This window comes from Mus caroli, unplaced genomic scaffold, assembly GCF_978045245.1.
Source record: "Mus caroli unplaced genomic scaffold, Mus_caroli_1 scaffold_18, whole genome shotgun sequence".
NCBI lineage: Eukaryota > Metazoa > Chordata > Mammalia > Rodentia > Muridae > Mus > Mus caroli.
In genome coordinates this window covers 7,728,255-7,736,426 of record NW_028227273.1, presented here as the reverse complement: position 1 = coordinate 7,736,426, position 8,172 = coordinate 7,728,255, and the positions used below count along the sequence as shown (strand labels likewise).

The following is an 8,172-nucleotide window of genomic DNA, read 5'->3' as shown; positions in this document are numbered from 1 at the left end:
ACCCCCACAAAAACATTCCATCAGCCTTAAGCTAGGGTACCTCCCCAACGAAGATGACTGGCCAGAGATGGGGACTGTAAGGCTAGAGTATTTCCCCTGCAAGAGACATGGTTAAGCTATTCTCTAATAGCACTGGGGTCCTCAAAGTCATCCCACATTCTCCATGGTGGGGGTAGGTGACGGTAATTTGGAAAGTACGAGTAGGTCTTGGAGCTACCAAGAGGAAACAAGAGCCCCTTCCTCCCTTTCAGAACAGAAACCCTTCGCTGTGGCTAATGACATGAGCTAGTCTATGGTTCTACACAACTGTGCAGCCAACCTACAGTCACTTCCTTCTCTGGAGATAGAGCTGTCCTCTCTGCTTCAGGGAATTCACCTCACTGGCACTGTTTGCTGTCAAATGGATTCTCCATCCTCTTTCTCTCCGTAATCAGTCAGCTCCTTGGGCAATCTTATTTTTATTTCCTGGGTACTTCACCCCTAGCTGCTCTCTTCCTTAAATCCCTAGCATCCAGTATTTGGGTATTCCTACTTCCGCGTAAGCCTGGCAACGGCTGGTCTGTGTAGAGGACAGGGAGGATGGCTGCATCAGACTGGGTACCTTGCATGTTAGCCCTGGGCACTTGGGTCTCAGGATTACAGATGGACGGCTGAGGCAGAGCTAAACAACCAGAAGGCTCGCCATAGAGGTGAGTTGTCCTCCAAATCAAAGTGGACTGCCTCTCCAGAACAGTTGGCCGTCGGGCCAGTGAGAGCCAGGGACCCTCACCATGTGACCTCTGCATTCTACTAGGGGAGCCTGAAGATACTGAGCTCTGCAACTGAGCCCAAGTGTGCTCCACTAGCATCACCATTGAGAGCTGTGTTTCTACTCCAGTTTGCCTCAGCCCAGTCCCATGCACACTCCTTTCAACTAAACTTTGATTCTGTTCTATAGTAACTATGAGCCAGCAATAGTCATGAGACCTTCCTACTGCCCATCACTGCTACAAAAGCACCAGACTGAAGGTCTGTGTGTGCTGGGTGTGGATGTGTGCATATGTGTGCTGGGTGTGGATGTGTGCATATGTGTGCTGGGTGTGGATGTGTGCACATGTGTGCTGGGTGTGGATGTGTGCACATGTGTGCTGGGTGTGGATGTGTGCACATGTCTGTGGGAGTACACATGCCCCTGTTCCCTGTGTGAAGACTAAAGGAGGATGTCTGGTGTCCCTTGGCCTTACCCTGTTGAGACAGGGGCCTCCCATTAAACCTGGAGCTTGCCACTTTTTGGCTAGACTGCATGGCCACCAAGCCCTAGTGAATCTCTTGTTTCTACCAGCCAGAGCTGGGGCTACAGGTATTCAGGGTCATGCCTGGCTCTACATGGGTGCTGAGGGTCTGAGCACAGGCTGCCAAGTTTGTGCAACAGACAGTCTTACCCTGAGAGCCATCTCCCCAGTTCCCATATGGAAATTTTTATGATGTGCAATGCAAGTCAGGAGGGCCTCTGTGCATTGCAAGCACCGTTGGCACAGGGGTTATAACCAGAAGGGCAGTGAACCCAGGACAGTTTTAGTCACTGCTTTGGTGGCTGGTACTTAAGTCCCTCTTGCCATGGGGCTTCGGGAACTCCAGTGTACCCTCTTACTTCATAGTGCAGAGCAGCAGACTGCGTCCTCTGACATGCTACCAGCACAGCTTTCTGCTACGACATGCTTGCCGTACACACCTGAGCCACATGCCCCATTTGTCTTCCTGCCAAGGTCTTTGGGCTGCTGGGAAGCCACCCAGTCTCTGCTGACACTCCCAGCTGCATTCTCGGGAGCTGCTCTCTGCAGGCCTCTCCTTCAGCACTGTTTTTAAAGCTGGCAGTTACCTCTTTAGCTTCCCTTTGGGGGCTTTTCTTTCCCATCAGCTCCCACCCCTCCCAGCCTCGCCAGCCCCTGGTGTGATGCCCTTGGCTTACCTCAGTTGCCTAGGACGTTCCCCCAGCTTAGCGGTGTGGATCTGAACGTAGCTTGTCTGTGGAATGGGAATTTTCTTTAGTTTGTTACGGTCTTTAAAAGGCAGGAAAGGGGGAAACAAGGACCAAGCGGGTGTTTGTTGCTTGGCCTTGTTTTATTCTTATTTTGGGGGAGAGGAGGTGTGTGTGTGTCATACACATCAACTTACAATGTCCCAGAAAGTATTATTTACCATATTTTACAGATTAGAAAGCAGAGATCAACTAACTGGAGCAAAATCTCTAGATGACAGAGAGGCAAGATGCTAATATCTACTTAGTGTAAAAATTAATGTGAAAAATTTAACATTTCAGTTCTTAAAAAGAAAACAGCTACGGGTAGCAGCCCTACAATGAGCAGGATGACTTGGGGGAAAGTCAGGGGCCTCTCTGTACTATAATTTGAACATCTTCAAGTCAGGAAAGTGTTCTAGAGAGTTCTACCAATTCTGTTCTGTGCCAGGTTAGAGAAAAAAAAAAAGACTTCAAATAAAACAAAAAGGCAAGCAAACCTGCCTCCTGCCCAGTCCAAACATCTTCAGAGCCCAAACTACACCTCCAGGCAATAAACAGCGGGTGCTGAAGAGGAGCCACCAGAGTGGCCTTCCTTCTTCTGCGGGGCAGCAGCTCTCCTGACCAGGCTTGTGGGCAGGCAGCGGAGGGCCTGCTTGCACTCCCTTGTCGTTCCCATGTTCCCCTGGGTGCTCTAGTAAGAGCCTGTGCTTATTATGTGTTGTCCCAGGTCCTGCTGTGCCAAGCAGGCTGGACTTGCATGGCCTCCCCTTCATGCTAGGAGATTAGTGTACAGAAAATAAGATACGTATGGAAAATGCGTATCTCACTGTCTGAGCAACAGGGAGAAATTATAGGAACCATAAACTGGGAGAACACTGCCTTACTTCAATTCCTGTGTGATTTGTGCTTGCCTGGCTTAGAAAGTCAAAGATCTCTGAATGCATGCAAACATATGTGCATACTTATACACACCCCTCACATACACACACACACACACACACACACACACACACACACATAGAGTGCATGTATGTAATACTAGGGATTTGTAAAGTTTTTCACCAGTCCTAGAAAATTACATTCACAAGTTCTAATTCCAAGAGCACTTCCATCATCGGAGGGACAGGCTAAGATTTGTAAATGGCTGTGAACTTGATTCTTACCTCGCAACACAGACAAGACAAAGGAGAGTCCAGGGACGATGGGTAATGAGGACTGCTAAAAACCTTTTGTCTTCACCATCAGAGGTCCCCTCCTCTACTGAGGGATCCCATCCTAGGCACACAGGTGAGGTTGAGAGCTTTTATGTCTGAAGCCATGCCTTGTTCCTGAACTTTGTACCAAGAACCACTACGGACTGGTTACAGCTCAGGTCAAGTTTTCTTTGGCTCCCTCCATCCCACTGCTTACCCTCTGTTCCCATTCCAAGCCTCCTCCTCCAGCAGCCAGCCGAGCAGCTCTGTGCAATTCAACAAAACTTAGAGGGTAGTGTGCAGCTTGGCACTGTGCTCAGAAACACAGTCGTCCTGGCAACGGGTCTACTGCAAGCTCTCTGACCTTGGGCTTCCAGAGGGACTGTGTTCTTGCTCCGTCGTACAGAAATAATGCAAGAAAATGACCAGGAGCTAACTCACGGGCTGAAACAATGCCAGGACAGTTAAGGACACGCATGTCTGTCCAACCCAGATTGTTTATTTATTTATTTAAGCTATTATTTAAGACAGGGGTGTACTGTGCAGCCTGGGCTAGTCTGTTGGCATGCCTGCCTCAGCCTTCTGAGTTCTGGGGCTAGCGGCATGCACTACCACAGCCTGCAGGCTTGAAGGAAGCATGGTTCATTTCACTTTGTACTTTACTTTCTGAGATGGGGAGGGGGCCCTCAGCAGAGACCATGGTTCTAGGTGACTTTTCCAGTCCCACTAGCTCTCTCTCTCTGTGGCTTTTGCTCCTGCACCTTGAGTTAACAACTGTCAGCTGTAATCTGAAGATGCTGAAGGACGAATTTCAGAAGTAAATATTTTCAACTTATATTAGAGTATAATTGTGTTAGGTTACTCTATCTAACTGATTAAGCTTTACCATAGAGATGTATATGTTGGGAAAAGCAGGATTTACAGGTTTAGTTCTTCTATCCGTGGCCATGGGCATCCTCCAGGGATCCTTGACAATGTGGGGCTAGTGTAGTCCAATTGTATTTGATGATAGTAACTTAATTTCTATTTTTATTAAGACTAGTTTATAAGGGACTATGAAGACATCGGGAGCTGAGCATTCTGGAAGCTCTTGGTCTGAGCCAGGCAGCTTGACTTGTGGAAGAACACAGGCCCAAGTCTTTATTTAGGACTCAGTCAGTTGAAGTTAGAGTCAGCGACACAAAGGAGATCAAAACACAGGGGCTTGGAAAGGCATAAACCATAAGGCACAGAATTAAGTGGGTAAGATATGGAAGAGGAGAAAATCTTTGCTAGGCGGAGCACCTCACTCTACAGCCTATGTACACTTTATTTAATCATAACAGCCTGGGCAACCAGACATTGTTGCCTCAATGTTCAGGTGAGCAGCAGGTGTGAAAATGCAGCCTAGCAACAGAGCCTGGCCCAAGGTGAGGTAGTGGCACGACTCTTCTCAACCCATCTTCCCAGACCATCCTCCCTGCCCATCCTCCAGACCATCCTCTCTTTCAGACCATCCTCCCAGACCATCCTCCTGACCATCCTATCTTCCAGACCATCCTCCCAGACCATCCTCCTGACCATCCTATCTTCCAGACCATCCTCCCAGACCATCCTCCCAGATCATTCTCCCAGACCATCCTCCCAGACCATCCTCCTGACCATCCTATCTTCCAGACCATCCTCCCAGACCATCCTCCCAGACCATCCTCCCAGACCATCCTCCAGACCATCCTCCCAGACCATCCTCCCAGACCATCCTCCAGACCATCCTCCCAGACCATCCTCCTGACCATCCTATCTTCCAGACCATCCTCCCAGACCATCCTCCAGACCATCCTCCCAGACCATCCTCCCAGACCATCCTCCCAGACCATCCTCCCAGACCATCCTCCAGACCATCCTCCCAGACCATCCTCCAGACCATCCTCCCAGACCATCCTCCTGACCATCCTATCTTCCAGACCATCCTCCCAGACCATCCTCCAGACCATCCTCCCAGACCATCCTCCAGACCATCCTCCCAGACCATCCTCCCAGACCATCCTCCCAGACCATCCTCCCAGACCATCCTCCCAGACCATCCTCCCAGACCATCCTCCAGACCATCCTCCCAGACCATCCTCCTGACCATCCTATCTTCCAGACCATCCTCCCAGACCATCCTCCCAGACCATCCTCCAGACCATCCTCCCAGACCATCCTCCAGACCATCCTCCCAGATCATCCTCCCAGACCATCCTCCAGACCATCCTCCCAGACCATCCTCCTGACCATCCTATCTTCCAGACCATCCTCCCAGACCATCCTCCAGACCATCCTCCCAGACCATCCTCCTGACCATCCTATCTTCCAGACCATCCTCCCAGACCATCCTCCAGACCATCCTCCCAGACCATCCTCCCAGACCATCCTCCAGACCATCCTCCCAGACCATCCTCCTGACCATCCTATCTTCCAGACCATCCTCCCAGACCATCCTCCAGACCATCCTCCCAGACCATCCTCCAGACCATCCTCCCAGACCATCCTCCCAGACCATCCTCCCAGACCATCCTCCCAGACCATCCTCCCAGACCATCCTCCCAGACCATCCTCCAGACCATCCTCCCAGACCATCCTCCTGACCATCCTATCTTCCAGACCATCCTCCCAGACCATCCTCCCAGACCATCCTCCAGACCATCCTCCCAGACCATCCTCCAGACCATCCTCCCAGATCATCCTCCCAGACCATCCTCCAGACCATCCTCCCAGACCATCCTCCAGACCATCCTCCCAGACCATCCTCCTGACCATCCTATCTTCCAGACCATCCTCCCAGACCATCCTCCCAGACCATCCTCCCAGACCATCCTCCCAGACCATCCTCCCTGCCCATCCTCCCAGATCATCCTTTCAGCCCTTGGTCTCCAGGACAGGAAGTACTCTTTTCTTTTTACTTCAGCTTTTCAGTTACTACCTTGACAATTAAAAATAATACTCTATGAAATGAATTATAACTGCACACAAGAATACACTTACCATGCATATTACTGAAGGAAATAAACACCTTTGGACGCATCTTCTACCCAGCTGAAGGGACTGAATGCTTTATGGTAACTAATGGGTGCATGGTTACCTTCCTTGTCTCAACCCTCACCCTTCCTACCCTCAGAGGTACCTATAGCATTGAAATGTGTGATGTCTTTGCCCTTTAATGTCTATGGTCTTTGAATTAGAATGGCCCCACAGACCCATATATTTAAATGTTTAGTCACCAGGGACTGGACTTGTTTGAAAGGATCAAGAGGTGTGGCCCTGTTGGGGGAACTGAGAGTGGACTTTGAAGTTTCAAAAGCCCATGCCAGGCTCTGGCCCAGTCACTCTCTGCTTGCAGATCAGGATGTATCTCTCAGCTGCAGTGCTGAGTGAGTCACCATACTCTCTGTCATGATAACAGTGGACTAAACCTCTGAAACTATAAGCAAGCCCAGCTAAGTGCTCTGTTTTATAAGAGCTGCTGTGGTCATGGTGTGTCTCTTCATGTCACTAGCACAGTGACTAAGACACCTGGCAATGAATGGCCTCAGGCATGCTACATTCTCAGCCCTTCAACCTTTTAATGTTTCTCAGACTTTCCCCCCCCTAATTATTTCACTGACATTTTAATCCCATTAGTAAATATGTCTGTACCATACATATTTATATATGAGAATAATACCATTTTATCCCCTCAGAACTGTTTTGTGTGTGTGTGATTTATGGGGACTACTGCTCTCATCATGAGTGGATAGTATAGTCCAACTATTTTATAGGACCCACTTGGTAAACATTTCTCATGGGCAGTGAGGGGGTTCCGTAGGCAAAGGTGCTTGTCACCAGTCTGACAATATGAGAACCCAATGACTTTCTCAAATTGTCCTTTCAGCTCTATATGCATGCCGCACACCACATGCTTGGCAGCAAATGGATAAATAAATAAATAAATAAAATATATGTAGGTTTAAAAAATGTTTGCCATATCACCTCTATCTCTGTATGTATGTATGCTTTCTTACTCTTTTTCTTCTTTGTAAAGATCATTTTATTTTTTTTCTATGTTTAAGAAAACTAGCTTTCCAGGACCACTCATTGAAAGTCTACTATCCCCTATAAGCCACTGTCTCCTATAGTCACTGCCCCCTATAGCCACTACCCCATATAGCCACCACCCCTATAGCCACTGCCTCCTATAGCCACCACTTCTATAGTCACCACCCCCTATAGCCACCTCTAGTGTCTCCTCTGCCACATGTGTACAAGGGTACTCTGTTCCGCCTCTCCCTTCTGTTCTATTGTGTGCTTCTTTATTCCTGTACTAATAACAAAGTTATCATTTCTATTGTTGAATGCATTCTTTTCTTGTACTCCTTCTTGTCTCTACTAAAATGCACACAGAACAATGGATCCTGGGTTACAAACAAGTATTTGTTTAGCACTTGCCTTTTAAGTCTTTGTCCACCAGCTCAACAAAAAAGAAAATCCACCCAAACGCTTCTAATAATGAATGAGCCTTGATACTTAGTAAGCTAAGTTTCAGTCTCGATACTTAGTAAGCTAAGTGTCTCTAATGAATGAGTCTCGATACTTAGTAAGCTAAGTGTCTCTAATGAATGAGTCTCGATACTTAGTAAGCTAAGTTTCAGTTTCGATACTTAGTAAGCGAAGTTTCCCTTCTTCTTTAGAACCATCATGTCTGTCCTCTGCTCTTGGCTGTTTCCTGTCAATTTTTGTGATGGTTAGTCAGATTCCAAAAGAGAACATCCTGTATGCGAAGCAAGGGCAGGGGTAGGCAGCAAGAGACTGAGCCGTGAGAGGGAGGCCATGTGAGGGCAGAGCTGTGTCAGAACCCCCGCATGGCTGAAGTCCAGGGAGCAAGCACTCGTGGGGGCAGAATATGGCAGCCCTTTACAGAGGCGCTCAGCCAGGGTCAGAGCATGTGGCTCTCTCCATGTGTCACTAACTCTGGATGTCACTGAG

General features: G+C 48.6%; 1 pseudogene; it reads right to left on the bottom strand.

The window, feature by feature from the left end:
- Positions 1-7,555: 7,555 nt before the first annotated feature.
- On the bottom strand, positions 7,556-7,688 carry LOC115029796 (small nucleolar RNA SNORA40; annotated as a pseudogene).
- Positions 7,689-8,172: the final 484 nt, after the last annotated feature.